This window comes from Bombina bombina, unplaced genomic scaffold, assembly GCF_027579735.1.
Source record: "Bombina bombina isolate aBomBom1 unplaced genomic scaffold, aBomBom1.pri scaffold_682, whole genome shotgun sequence".
Classification (NCBI taxonomy): domain Eukaryota; kingdom Metazoa; phylum Chordata; class Amphibia; order Anura; family Bombinatoridae; genus Bombina; species Bombina bombina.
Genome location: NW_026511531.1, coordinates 158,693 through 173,794, shown reverse-complemented (window position 1 = coordinate 173,794; position 15,102 = coordinate 158,693).

The window sequence follows — 15,102 nt, the reverse complement described above, 5'->3', positions numbered from 1 at the left end:
TGTGTTTCTGTGTTTGTATATTTGTGCATGTGTTTGTGTGTTCTCTGTGTGTGTTCTCTGTGTTGTGTGTGTATGTGTGTGTTTGTGTGTGTTCTCTTTGTTGTGTGTGTCAGTATGTGCATGTGTTTGTATGTGAGAGCGTGTGTGTTCTCTGTGTTGTCTGTGTGTGTGTGTCAGTGTGTGCATGTGTTTGTGTGTGTGGGTTCTCTGTGTTGTGTGTGTGTCAGTGTGTGTTCTTTTTGTGTGTGCATGTGTATGTGTGTGGTGTGTGTTCTGCATGTTCTATGTATGTGTGTTGTGTACGCATGATGATGATAGATAGACAGATGATAGATAAATGGATAGATACATACATACATACATACACAGATAGATAGATAGATGATAGATAGACATAGATAGATAGATAGATAGATAGATGATAGATAGATAGATAGATAGATAGATAGATAGATAGATAGATAGATAGATAGATAGATATAGTATATAGTGTCACATAATAAATAACCTCACTGGCCATATTTATGGCTCAGAGTTGGATTCACACACAGTCAGCAACAAAAATGCAAATTGTGTTCTCTTATTTAATTGTTTTTTTTTATAATAATAAAATATCTGCTAGCAATCAACACAGGATAAATATATAAATATAATTGGTTTGTAATACCATATAGAGACTTTAGGGATGTCACAATTTTCTGAATAAACACAATTTTCCCATCATAACTGCATATATTTCAGTCATTAATAAAATAAAAGGAACACAATACTTATATTTTTGTTCCATCTGGGAGAGAGTATTTTTAATGAATGTTCCTGTGCGGAAAAACAAACACATTATTCTGTCAACCATAAATACCTAGGTATTAGCTAAACTTATTTTGCAGTAACAATTAATAATTGTTTATAGAATATAAATGTTTGCATTCTGGGTGGGATATAATCCCTGTAAACTATTGGACCCTGTGTCAATATCATCACCCACTACACTGGAATAGCATCTATATTCAATACACAATAAACATCATACCATTTCTTCCAAATGAATATGTATAAACACATTATTTATTAAAGAGAACCTGTGCTGTACTAGAAATCAATACACATTTCTCACTGCAGAATTTATATAACCTAATCTGTGTTTAGCATATTTCTTCATGAAAGTCATGTTCTATCATTCACTACTGACATTCCCTAACATATGGGAAGAACCTATAAAACTAAATGACAAGTTTATGTAATTCACCTCTGAAGTATATGACAATAAGGAGACAAAAAAGGCAAAATGAAAGGGACAATACTCAAATGCTTAATCACTTGAAAGTGATGTAGCATAACTGTAAAAAGCTGACAATAAAATATCACCTAACATCTCTTTGTAAAAAAAGAAGATATTTTACCTCAAAATGCATTTAGCTCACCAGAGTAAGTGCTGTGTAAACAGTTATACTTCAGCTGCTGTCCAGCTGCAAGTTGAAAAAATAATAATAACAATATCCAATCAGCAGGTAATACTTTGCCTTTGCTGTGATCTCATGAAATTTCATAGACCTTACTTAAACTGAATAGGAAAATAACATGACTGTGCCTGCACATGACAGATGCACACTCCCTAGCTTGTCCTGGGACTAGCATCCTGACTGGCTGCTTAAAGTCTCTTGTACAGTTGGGTGTGAATACTGAGGAAATGTGAGGTAAAATGTCTTCCTTTCTTACATAAGGATGTAAAGGTGATATTTTCTAGTCAGCTTTTTACAGCTATGCTGCATCACTTTCGTGTGCTTCAACATTTGTGTATCATGGCCCTTTAAGATTTCATGATTCAGATAGAATATGCAAATTTAATCAACTTTCCAATTTATTTCTATTATCCAATTTGCTTTGTTCTCTTGGTATCCGTTATTGAAGAGTAAACCTAGGTAGAAATGAACTACTGGAAGGTAGCTGAACATATTGAGGGAGCCATGACAAGAGGCAAATATGTGTGCAGCCACCAATCACCTGCTAGCTGCTCATAAAGCCTACATATACTTTTCAACAAAGGACACCAAGAGAACAAAGCTAACAATATAATAGAATTAATTAAGAAAGTTGGTTAAAATGAGATGCTCTATCTGAATCATTATGGTTTAATTTTGCTTTTTACAGTCCGATAATTTGTTGGGGACTTGACTTGGGGTATAACCACCCTGTCCAGCATCTCTCTAGAGCGATGGTGAGCAATAAATTATACATAACAACTAGATATAAACCATAAAACCCCCAAAGGGCCACACAATTTGTACATAACAACTAGATATAAACCATAAAACCCCCAAAGGGCCACACAATTTGTACATAACAACTAGATATAAACCATAAAACCCCCAAAGGGCCACACAATGTATACATAACAACTATATATAAACCATAATTACCCCCAAAGGGCCACACAATTTATACAATTTTACATTTAATTCAGAAAACAATGAAATCATAGGTTTCATTTCTACCCCTATTTATTATTATCATGAACCATTAATTTTTGTGCTTTTTCACGAATGATCTGTTCATCTAGGAGGCACAGTCCTTAACTGGTTTAAATCCTTCCTCGCTGGTAGATCACAGAGAGTAATATCAGGATCAAGCTCATCAGCACCAACAGAACTGGCCTGCAGAGTTCCACAAGGATCTATCCTGTCTCCCATGCTATTCGCAATTTACTTACTACCACTGAGGGACATCATTAACCGACATGGCCTAAGGTATCATTGTTACGCTGATGACACACATCTCTACTTCTCCTTTGCTCCAGGTACTACAGACCCAGCATGCCGCATAAACAGTTGCTTAACAGACCTCATAGAATGGATGAATGCTACCTGTCTCAAAGTGAACCCGGACAAAACAGAGTTACTCTTGGTGAGGGGACCCCGAGCATCAAAAATATCCCACGATCACCCAACTGGCCTGGAGCTTGGAGGCTCTGAACTCGTTAGTTCAGCAAAGGTACGAAACCTCGGAGCGCTGATTGACGCTGGACTATCTTTTAAACAGCAGATTTCCTCCGTAATAAAATCTGCCTACTTTCATCTGAAAAACATAGCCAGGATACAACACTTAATTCCACCGGATGATATGCCAACATTAATCCATGCATTTGTATCCTCTAGGCTAGATTACTGCAATGCACTTTACTTGGGCCTCCCAAAAAAAGAACTCCATCGCCTTCAGGCAGTACAAAACGCAGCAGCCAGACTATTGACCAATCAAACTCGCTCCTGCCACATAACACCTGTTCTCCACTCCCTGCATTGGCTTCCAATTAAATGGCGAACATATTTTAAAATTGGCCTGCTGACCTTCAAAGCCTTAAACAACCAAGGCCAACAGTACCTGAAAGAGCTCCTGACACCCTACATCCCATCCCGTTCACTTCGGTCAGCCAACACATCCCTCCTCTCAGTGCCAAGAATAAGGACAAACTCAGGCTCCAGAGCATTCGGCCACGCTGCCCCTACCTTCTGGAACTCTTTACCGTGCGCAATCAGAGAGGCACCGTCCTTACAGACTTTTAAAAAAAAGCTAAAGACCCACCTCTTCCATCAGCACCTCTTCCATCAGGCATTCAGTCCGCTTATCTGACCTTCAGAAACTCCTAACTTTTATGTCTTATGTTGGTACAGTATATTTGTAAAGTACTTTGAGTCTCACAGGGAGAAAAGCACTATATAAATAGCAAATTATTATTATTATCTTATTAAACCTTTTTTTCCAGCCCCTTATTTTTTGGCCACCATTAAATAAGTAAATTATCTTTTCTTTGTCCTATCATTACGATTTAAAAAATTCCACCTTAAGGGCTAGATTACAAGTGCCGCGGTAAATCTAAATTTTTTTCTAGCGGAAACATCACTAGCATAATGCTTTTTGCGCTTCTTGGAATCCACTTGTATTGCAAGTTGGGGAATTCATTATTTTGCGCTAGCGATAGCGTTAAAAGCAAAAAAAAAAAAATGCTAGCGGAGTTTTTGCGTGCGCTTGCATGTGTTTCCCCATAGAAATCAATGGAGAAAAAAAGTTGAAAAAAAACCTAACACCCTACTCGCAAAAACAGAAAAAAAGTGAAAAAAACTAACATCCTACCATAAGCACCTAGCCTAATAACCCTTAATCCGCCATCCCCCCACATTGCAAACACAAATTAAAATTATAAACTCCTTAAAAAAAACTAAAAGTATAAAATCCTTAACCACCATTCACCCACATTGCAAAGTATATATACTGTATATATATATATAAAAAAAATCTATTGACCCCGAAACCGTCACCCCCACAGTGCAAAGTATCAAAATAATCTATTATTTGCTGCCATCCCCCACATCACAAACTAGCTAAATAATCTATTAACCCCTAAACCGCCATCCCCCCACAACGCAAAGTAATAAACTATCATCTAAACCCCCTAACCTAACACCCCCTAACTTAACCCAAATTACAATTCCCATAAATTAACAAAAATCCTAGCTACTTTAAAATAAAAAAAATTACCTGTAAAAATAAATTAAAATATAATCGTAACTAAAAAAAAACAAACCTATCATTACTGAAAAAAAAAATGACATTACAAAAAAATAAAAAATCCAACCATTAAAAAAAAAACGGAAAAAAAACTACCATTACAAAAAATAACAAACAGAATTACCAAAAATAAAAAAATTATATCCTAATAAAATATATAAATATGTTAACCCCCCCAAAAAAAAAAAACTAACTCTAACCCCAAAGTTGGTACTCACCAGTCACCAGTGATGATGAGCGGCGCTTTGTCTTTATTCCAGCGGCGCTCCATCTTCATCCATCGCTAATCCAGCTTCTTCCATCTTCATCCCGGCTGCGGTCCATCTTCTATCTTCATCCCAGTGGCGGCGGTGGCAACATCAGTGGTCCTCTTCATGCAGTCTCCAGTCGCACACTGAATATAGTGAATGTAAGGAACCCCTTTTATTTAGGGGTACCCTTGCACTTCTATTGGGTGATTTGAATCTTCAAATTCAAATCAGCCAATAGGATGAAAGTAAAAAGATAGAACACTCCTGCGTGTTTACCCTTGGAACATTGAGGGGAATATCCCCTCCCACTAGGTGCTGCCTGTTCTCCAAATCAAGCAGCACACAGGATTAAGGCCCCAACAGGGCATTTAGGGCTATGACAGCTGATCTAATTTATTTTGGAACTGTTTGGGCATGCCACTTGCCCAGGAACTTTATCTACTACCCAGAGAGGTGCATTAAGGGCTCAGAGTAATTGAAAAACCCACTACTTTGTCTGCTGACGGACTCTCTAACCTAAAGATGTCATATTACAGACTCAAAGAGTCCCTTTAAAGTCATCTTTCATACTGCATCCATTTCACATATTCAACCTACTTCTCCACCAGACCATTTCACAGGGCAAGACAGAGGTATTCTGCAAGAAATATCTTATTCTGATTCCCTTGGGACAGATAGCTTAGTTTTCAGTGAGAACGATCGGTACTCTGTGGCGGAAAGACGCGAGCAAACCTGTTGAATGTTTGATAAATTGGGAAGAGGGTCAAATAGAGTGTGAATCAGAAACATCTGGAATGACGCAAACATCGATCTGCGTCGGATTGCGATCGCGGCAGCGTACATTATGTCACACATTTCAACATTTGGCGATGTTGATGCTTTGTTAATTACGATGGATTCAATTTGCGTTGAATATGACGCGAGATTCAAGCAGATTCTATCGTATTATCAGTTGAAGCTTTGCTAAATCGGCCCCATACAATGCAATTAAAAAAGAAAGTTTCTAGTTTACTGCATTTATCAAATTTGCTTCGTTCCCATGATATTCTGTGTTGAAGAGATACCTAGGTAGCATCGGCAGCACTACATGACAGGAAATAGTTCTGCCCTCTAGTGCTCTTGCAAAACTGCTGGCATATAGTGCACCAGACACGTGCACACTCCTCATCTTACGCCCCTGCTTTTCAACAATAGATATCAAGAGAACAAAGACATTTTGATAAAAGAAGTAAATTAGATAGTTGTTTAAAATGGTCTGCTCTATCTGAATCATGAAAGAATAACATTAAGTTGTATATCCCTTTAATTGTATAGATTTGTTTATTACAGGCCATTTGATTTATTCTTAATAATATATTTTCTGGTTTAATAACAATTAGTATGTCCAACTTTGTAAAACTGCAACAGGCACCAGGTTTGGGCTAATTTATGCCAATATACATTTGGACTTATGGGAAAGTCCTAAAATTTGGCATAATCATCATTTTGGCACAAATCTGGTTACAAAGAAGATATATTGATGTCATATGCATATGGAAAGGTACTGCCAAAACTTTATGTGAGTTTATTACTTATTGTAATGATTACACTCTCTTTTTCAAGGGACAAAACAGTTGCATGAACACCCTTTCAAATGGGCTAACTCTCTCTTCCCATCCACACTGATAGACTGAATTCTGTTGCTGCCTCTTGTTTAATTAGCTTTTTGTATAGCCAGTACTGCAGTACTGACATTTTCAGAGTAGGTGGCATTTTCAACAGGCAAAACAAAGGTAAAGGAGCTATTTCTACAAAATGTATTAAAGTTCAGCAGATAAAATGTATCATTAGGAACACATTAAATGGGTGACTATTATACAATACAGCGTCCCATTAAGTTTGTTATTTATAAAACAAGCATTTTTTTAATCTGTCTTTAATAGTAATAAATACAAAATAAGTAAACTTATGATAGTAACACTTTTATCAGGTGGGATATTTATCATCATCATTAGTGGTTGAGGGTTGTTCCAAAAGGACACTGTTAAAGGGACAGTCTACTCCAGAATTCTTATTGTTTAAACAGATAGATAATCTTTTTATTACCCATTCCCCAGTTTTGCACGGAAAACAAGGTTATATTAAAGGGACACTGAACCCAAATTTTTTTTCTTTTGTGATTCAGATAGAGCATGAAATTTTAAGCAACTTTCTAATTTACTCCTATTATCAAAGTTTCTTCATTCTCTTGGTATCTTTATTTGAAATGCAAGAATGTAAGTTTAGATGCCGGACGATTTTTGGTGAACAACCTGGGTTGTTCTTGCTGATTGGTGAATAAATTCATCCACCAATAAAAAAGTGCTGTCCAGAGTTCTGAACCAAAATAAAAGCTTAGATGCCTTCTTTTTCAAATAGATAGCAAGATAACAAAGAAAAATTGATAATAGGAGTAAATTAGAAAGTTGCTTAAAATGACATGCTCTATCTGAATCACGAAAGAAAACATTTGGGTTCAGTGTCCCTTTAATATACTTTTTACCTCTGTGATTACCCTGTATCTAAGCCTCGGCAGACTGCCTCCTTATTTCAGTTCTTTTGACAGAATGGTGTTTTAGCCAATCAGTGCTGACTCATAAATAACTCCACGTGAGAGAGCACAATGTTATCTATAGGACACACACAAACTAGCACTGTCTAACTGTGAAAACTGTCAAAATGCACTGAGATAAAGGGCGGCCTGCCTTCAACACCTTAGAAATTAGCATATGAGCCTACCTAGGCTTAGCTTTCCACAAATAATACAAAGGGAGCAAAGCAAATTTCATAATAAAAGTAAATTGGAAAGTTGTTTAAAATGACATGCCCTATCTAAATGTTTCTCAACCGCAGTCCTCAAATACCCCCAATGGCCAGGTTTTCATTATAGCTGAACTAGACCACAGGTGAAATAATCAGCTCATCAGTTACCATGGCTACTAACCTGCTCTGACCCATCAGCTGATTATTTCACCTGTGCTCTAGTTTGGCTATAATGAAAATCTGGCCTGCTATGGTTAATTGAATCATGACAGTTTCATTTTCACTAGAATGCCCTCTTAAAGGTTAAGAATAAATTGCAGTAGCCTGGAAAATTATGCAGGAGCAGAAATTCTTTCCAACTGCAAAATAAAGAAGATTGGACCAGACTGAAAACCTGAGAACATTTGAAAAAAAGAAGTTCAGTGACAATACAGTGACAGTACAGTGACAATACAGTGACAATACAGTGACAGTACAGTGACAATACAATGACAGTACAGTGACAATACAGTGACAGTACAGTGACAGTACAGTGACAGTACAGTGACAATACAGTGACAGTACAGTGACAGTATAGTGACAGTACAGTGACAATACAGTGACAATACAGTGACAGTACAGTGACAGTACAGTGACAATACAGTGACAATACAGTGACAGTATAGTGACAGTATAGTGACAGTACAGTGACAGTACAGTGGCAGTACAGTGACAATACAGTGACAATACAGTGACAGTATAGTGACAGTATAGTGACAGTACAGTGACAGTACAGTGACAATACAGTGACAATACAGTGACAATACAGTGACAGTACAGTGACAGTACAGTGACAATACAGTGACAATTTGGACTTGACTGACAGCTGAAAGCATTGGTTATTAGTCATTAAGGTGATTGGATCTATTGCATTTGGCATTTTTGTCTCTACTAGATGCTGTTTCTGTTTGGACTATTATCACTTTTTCAAATTCATTTATTGAGTTTAAAGAAAAAAATAACATTATAAGAATATTGCACCTAGAATTTGTCCAGCCATTAGCAATCCCAATTCACAAAACTAGAATTATATCTATACAGTACATAATACTCACAATAACAAACCTCATTTTATATAAATGCAAGAAAAATTAAGAAATGAGAACGCTTTTGGACCTTGCCACATACGATATGTCACAACGAGCAAAAGAACTATACATAAGAAAAAGAACATAAAATACTAAACGTCAGGTTAATTTAGTTATACACTATTAATATCAAAGCAGATTACAGAAACTAAATCATCTATCAGCAAAGATTCAGGCTAGGTCTACATCAAGGAAATCACAATAGGAAACTATAGAGAGGACCTCCAGTAGATATACCTTTGGTATATATAACAATATTACATTACTAGTACTAACAAGCACGCTAACAATGTAGAGAATAGTCATGTAACAGCAAACTCATGGAATATAATAGTGGGCATCAGAATAATTATACAATATTAGTGAATATTCAAGTGCATAAGTTTGGACCCAGCTTTTAACTTTTTCCTAAAGGGACTGAAAACCCCCAAATTTTATTTTGTGATTCTGATAGAAAATTCAATTTTAATCAACTTTCCCTTTACTTCTATTATCAAATTTGCCTCATTCTCTTGCTATCCTTTGCTGAAGGAACAATGATCGCTAGATTACCACAAGTTAGCCAACGACAAGAGAAATATGTGTGTGGGCACCAATCAGCAGCTAGCTCCCACTAGTGTAGGATATGCGTGTATTCTTTTAGAAATATAAGTGAATGTAAACATATCTTAAAATTACTTGCTCTATCTGAATCATGTAAGTTATTTTTTTTCTTTCTTATCCCTTTAACAAAATCATATCCTAATAGAATAAAGAAATATACAGCTTCCCTGTAGACTAAAACCTTTGTTGAAGCAAAGCTAAATCAGTAAGGGGTTAAATGCAACATAATCATCAGAATCAGGCCCAATAAGAACACAAATTATACAGTCTTATAGACAAATATATATATCTATAAGTCATTGAAGGAGGGGAGCATTATTGGATCAATGGACAGAACTGTCAAGATAACATCATACTCCAATTCTCCAAGCCAGTAACTCCTCTTCTGCTGATTTTTCAATCAATACTTAAAACTATTTAGGTAAAAACATTCCGCTGGCACCTATGCAAATTAGATTTAGCCCACTCCAGACAGATCACTGGTTAATCCCAAAGAGACAAAGCTATTCAGAAAGCTTCAATTTGCAAGTTCATCAGCTAACTTCAGTATCCAACACACACACAAGATATCTCTGAGCTGCTGACCAATTCCATTGTAAATTACAATTTGTCTATATTGTAACATCCTCTATCCAAGGAGGTTGTTCCTTGTTTCATTTTGATTTTAAAGGGTAGGGGAGAGCACTAACAGCAGGGCACTCAGAAGCCCAAACCTCATCTCTTGTATAACTGGGGAACTGCCAAAGAGCTGACACTCTTTCTCCTCAAGAGATCTTCTCCTCTCTTCCGAAGTTGTAATCTCTACTTTGACTGTAACAGGCAGGCGTGGTATGGGTCCACAGATATATTAGGCACTAGAACATGAAAAGGTTCCTCCTAATGACAATACGAGTCCAATGTTAATAATGTTTCAATCGGCAGTGGCGCTGGTCACAGAGGGTCCAACCAAGGTCTCCCCAAACTAGGTTAGGTTTCAAGTATTCTGAGAATGAAAGTCCCCAATGGTGCAGTACGTATGGCACAAGTGGACAAGACATGGATGATACAGAGAATTAGTTTCCAAAATTCCGATCTGTTTATTGCAGTTGGTTAAAAAGTGCAAAGCTCCAATATTAAATGTAATTAGCTCAACTCATTTTTTAATAGTCTTATCTATATTTTATCAATTACTTGTATCAACGTTAAAAATGATATGAAACACAAAAATGTCCTTATGTGATTCAGACAGAGCAGACCATTTTAAAAAAGTTTCCAATTTACTAATATTAGCAAATTTGTTTTGTTCCCATGATATTCTGTGTTAAAGAGATACCTAGGTAGGCATCTAGACAACTACATGGCAGGAAATTGTGCTGCCCTCTAGTGTTCTTGCAAATGGATAACATTCTTGCACAACTGCTGCCATATAGTGCTCCAAAAATGGGCCGGCGTCTAAGTATACGTCCCTGTTTTTCAACAAAATATAACAAGAGAACAAATAACAATTAATAGAAGTAAATTGGTAAGTTGTTTAAAATCGCATGCTCTACCTGAATCATTAACCCCTTAACGACCAGTTATGCCCTTAAGGACCAGCGGTGTACCCTGTACGTCGCTGCAGTCCTGGACTTCTCTCTGCTGCTACTATTTCTGCATGCCCATGAGTGGGGCACTGCAGAAATGGATTTGCAGAGTTACCGATGCAAAGAGGGCCAGCGGTGGTGCCGATCGTTGGTGGGTGGGAGCCATAACAGGAAGGTTGGTGGACGGCTCACCGCTGCAGGAACTTCCTGATCCTGCTCGGGACTGCGCGCGGGCGGGGGGAGATGGGGGGAGGCGGTGGCGTGCGCGTGCATGCGCAGCAAGTGAAATGTTAGTAAGCGCAATTGCACAGCAAATAACCCTATCTGGGAAGGTAGGAGGGAGGGAGAGGGAGGATAATGTTTCCAAAGGGATCAGGGAGGGGGAGGGTATTGAGGGTGGGCAGCTACACTAAAGAAAAATGGGGTATTTATTAACAAAAAAAAAACACATTTTGAACAAACTGGGTACTGGCAGACAGTGGGGGAGGGAAGAGAGCTGTTTGAAAGGGGTCAGGGAGGGATCAGGGGGTGGGATGTGTAAGGTGGGAGGCTGATCTCTACACTAAAGCTAAAATTGACCCTACAAGCTACATAAATTAACCCCTTCACTGCTGGGCATAATACAAGTGTGGTGTGCAGCGGCAATTAGCGGCCTTCTAATTACCAAAAAGCAACACCAAAGCCATATATGTCTGTTATTTATGAACAAAGGTGATCCCCGCATTTACAACCATTTGTGCCATAATTGCATAAGCTGTTTGTAAATAATTTCAGTGAGAAACCTAAAGTTTGTGAAAAAGTTAATGTTTTTTTTTTATTTGAACGTATTTAGCGGTGAAATGGTGGCATGAAATATACCAAAATGGGCCAAGATCAATACTTTGGGTTGTCTACTAAACTACACTAAAACTAAAATTAACGCTACAAGCCCTATTAACCCCTTTCACTGCTGGGAATAATAAAAGTGTGGTGCACAGCGGCATTTAACGGCCTTCTAATTACCAAAAAGTAATGCCAAAGCCATAAATGTCTGCTATTTTTGAACAAAGGGGATCCCAGAGAAGCATTTACAACCATTTTTCCCCATAATAGCACAAACTGTTTGTAAATAATTTCAGTTCAGTGAGAAACCTAAAGTTTGTGAAAAAGTTAGTGAAAAAATTAACGATTTTCTTTATTTGATCACATTTGTTGGTAAAATGGTGGCATGAAATATACCAAAATGGGCCTAGATCAATACTTTGGGTTGTCTACTAAACAAAAAATATATACATGTCAAGGGTTATTCAGGGATTCCTGATAGATATCAGTGTTACAATGTAACTAGCGCTAATTTTGAAAAAAAAAAGAAGTATTTATTGCCCTATAACTTGCAAAAAAAGCAAAGAACATATAAACATTGGGTATTTTCTTAACGCAGGACAAAATGTAGAAACTATTTAGCATGGGTGTTTTTTGGTGGTTGTAGATGTGTAACAGATTTTGGGGGTCAAAGTTAGAAAAAGTGTTTTTTTTTTATTTTTTCATCATATTTTATAATTGTTTTATAGTAAATTATAAGATATGATGTAAATAATGGTATCTTTGGAAAGTCCGTATATAATATGTGTGGGTACAGTAAATGAGTAAGAGGAAAATTACAGCTAAACACAAACACAGCCGAAATGTAAAAATAGCCCTGAAAGAAATTGAAAAATGGCCTTGTCCTTAAGGGGTTAAAGAAAAAATGTGAGTTTCTTATCCCTTTAATAATGAAGTATTGTGAGTAAAGTGTATTTTCTTTACTACCTGAATACACACCACCAGGGGAATTAAATAGGAGGACAAAATTACCCTTACAAAGCCCCAGAAGATATTCAGCTCAGTCCTTGCAGACAGTTTTCCTGAAGTATGTAACTTCCAATACACTCACAATCAACTTCAAGAGATGCAGAAACGATTTCAAATACAAATAAACTTAGCTGACCCCTCAGTGTCACAGCCAGACAGGACTGACACACAGAAGTGCATGCTCTAATCATTATCACTTTATTTACCATTTCAAATTGGATTGATTACTGTGTTTAATGTTTTGATAATATAGGGAGAAACTGTAACACTTTAAGTGTAGAAATAGATTATTTTTAAGAAATGTTGTAAATAAACATTTATTCCAGATGTAGAAATGAGAGATATCACTTGTTTTTTTTTAACAATAGATTTTATATGTGGGAATAAGTTATTATTAGTATTGTTATTTTGGGGGAATGTTTATAATTTTGTATACGTTTTAATTATAATTGTTTTATTGTGGATCTCTTGTTTTTTGTTAAATGATATTTTAACATGTATTGCTGTATTCCCTTTTGTCAATGATTGTAAACATAACCTCCTTTTGCGTGATTGGCCAAAATAATTCAGGTGGAAGAAGTTAATTGTTTTAAATACTGGTCATTCAGAAGTATAGATTTAGCTCTTTTTGAAAATATAATGCTCTTGAAAAAGATGGTTGGACTGTTTGACCTCTTTTTCCTTAGAGGTTTTTCTAAATCTTAAAGAAACAGGATGCTCAATCCGAATCATAAAAAAAATTGTGTTATAAGCCACTTAAAGAAACATAAAACCCTAAAAATGATTTCATGATTCAGATAGAGATTACAGTTTTAAACAACTTTATAATGTACTTCTATTATCTAATTGTTTCATTCTCTTGGTATCATTTGTTGAAGGAGCAGCAATGCACTACTGGTTTCTAACTAAACACATGGGTGAGCCAATGACAATCGGTATATATCTACAGCCACCAATCAACAGCTAGAGCTAGTTCTTTGCTGCTCCTGTGCTTACCTAGATAAACCTTTCAACAAAGGATAACAAGAGAAGGAAGCAAATTAAATAATAGACGTAAATTGGAAAGTTGTTTAAAATTGTATTCTCTATCTGAATCATGAAAGATACATTTTGGGTTTCATGTCCCTTTAAAGAAATATAGAGCAAACTGGAGATCCAGATCTGTAATTCACATATTGAGTATTTTTAATGGTGAATTTTCCCTTTCTTTCAACAGTACTTTTCTGCAAACTCCTGAGAAGGTTCAACATGTCCTAGGGGCCAATTTATCAAAGTCTGGGGGACATGATACGCTGTAGCCAGACATCGCTGAATGCCGACAGCATACAATGCCACCCCCTGCAGATTTGTGGCCAAGCAGGGGGTGTCAATCAACTTGATCGTATAGGATTGGGCGGACTAATGTCCGCAGCCTCAGAGGCAATGGACTAGTTAAGGAGCAGCGGTCTTAAGACCACTGCTTCTTAACTTATGTTTCCGTCGAGCCTGAAGGCTCACGCGGAAACAGGGCCATCACGGGCCATTCAGCCCTTGATAAATCGGCCCCTAAGTCCACAAATAAAGTGAAGACCCTGGTAGTGGCCGCTACACCTCTTTAGGAGAGTATTATTTTTTCTAACGTTACTTGTTCAATATTTTATTAGTATTTTTTGTAGGACAATCAAAGAAAGTTAAAATAGTCTTAAGTTTCAGTTATAGGGCTTGTATGATATTAATCACTTGGGGCTGTGAAACAGCAATATAGCTATCCAATGACTCAACCCCAAAGTCCGCCACTTTTCAGGCCTCCGATAATAAACATAATCTTTCAAAGCAAAACAGCTACTCACAGTGCTGCTCCAGACGGGGAGGATTTATAATATACCTCATACCGACTTCTAGACTTCTTTCATCGAACTACGCAAGCCGCCATGCAGCGTGTCGAGTGTGCTTTCGGTTTCCTTCAATGCTGTAAATTAGCAATGTTGCCTCGCTACCGATCGCAGCTGAGTGTGGATACATCATATGGGTGGGCGTGTCCGCAAGTGCCCTTGTTGAATCACGGAGATCCTCGGCGTTGCAGAGGTAAGGTAATCCAAGCAAAAGAAGAGTCCGCTTAGGATAAAACTTCACATTTATTTCATCCAAACATTAAAAACATATAATAGAAAAAGAAGGGGGACCATCACAGAAAGAAGAAGTGTAAGCAACCGGCTTATGCGGTTCGGCCGCAACTGGCCGTAATCATAACCTGATGATTACGGCCAATACAGTAGATTTGCATAATCAGATAACAAGACAATGCAGTAGCTGAACTTCAAATGAGTAGATTTTTTTTCTGCCAATGTATTCCTTTATGTCTATTGCCCCTCCCCCCCGGTATCATGTGACAGCCATCAGCCAATCACA